Below are 1,360 nucleotides of genomic sequence, written 5' to 3' on the forward strand. Positions count from 1 at the left end.
CCAAGAAACTTGCACATGCTGAAATTCTGACTACATGTGGTAATGGGTCTGCACCCTACAGCCCCTCTAACCCTATCCCGAAATAGGTTCAGCACCTTGGATAGGTCCTTTAGCATTCTAGCTGGTTTTGACTAAAACCCAGAGTGGAATCACAGCCCCACCCAAAGTACAGCCACCAACCTCCACTGCCTCTAACCATTGGGCATGTATATATCAATTATAATCAATCAGTTATTCAATTAATTATATAATTAATAATTGATATATAATATATATAATTGATACTACTTCTATACCACTAGATATAATATCTCTAAACACAAGAAATAAAATACAATATGAAAGCCAATATGCAAATAATATAAAATAATAAATACATTAAACAATTACAGAAACAGTAAACAGGACAGATATAGATGCACAGATATGACTAAGGGTGACTGGGGTCATATGCCAGTGGAGAAAAACTTTCAGTGAGTTTTTCCTGTGTTTTTGCTGAGACTGAATATAGTGTGTTTTTTAAAGATCAAAAACTATTCGACTTTCTATCCTCTATTATTTCCTTGAGATCTCACTTTTAAAATCCAGCCTGCCTGGGTTTTCCTGAAGGCCAAGCCCCAACCTCCAACCTTTACGGGGTTTCTCAGGTTTTGTTCAATTTTCCCCCCATTCTCAGAGGTCAACATCCCTCTCCAAAGCCTGAGTTACTGGGCAGGAAGAACGTCAAGCTGCAGGATGCTGGTATTTTTGCCCCTGCCCCGTTTGCCTTAGGCCCCGCCCACTGATGGAATGTGCCCCCCACCCGAGATTCTCTGGAATGGAATTTGGCCCTTGGGTTGGAAGAGTTTCAACAGCCCTGATCTGTTCTGAGGCTTAGAATCATAGAATCGTAGCGTTGCAAGGGGCCTACAAGGCCGTCGAGTCCAACCCCCTGCTCAGTGCAGGAATCCAAGTCAGAGCATCCCTGACAGGTGGCTGTCCAGCCTCGTCTTGAACGCCTCCAGTGTGGGAGAGCCCACCACCTCCCCAGGACATGGGTTCCATTGTCGTATTGCTCTAGCAGTCAGGAAGGTTTTCCTGATGTTCAGCCGGAATCTGGCTTCCTGTAGCTTGAGCCCATGATTCCGTGTCCTGCACTCTGGGATGATGGAGAAGAGATCCTGGCCTTCCTCTCTGTGACAACCTTTCAAGTACTTGAAGAGCGCTATCATATCTCCCCTCAGTCTTCTCTTCTCAAGGCTAAACATGCCCAGTTCTTTTAGTCTCTCCTCATGGGGCTTTGTTTCCAGTCCCCTGATCATCTTCGTTGCCCTCCTCTGAACCCTCTCCAGCTTGTCTGCATCCTTCTTAAAGTGCGTTG

This window comes from Heloderma suspectum, chromosome Z (genome assembly GCF_057233095.1).
Source record: "Heloderma suspectum isolate Gila_16-S chromosome Z, 16-S_ref, whole genome shotgun sequence".
Lineage (NCBI taxonomy): Eukaryota > Metazoa > Chordata > Lepidosauria > Squamata > Helodermatidae > Heloderma > Heloderma suspectum.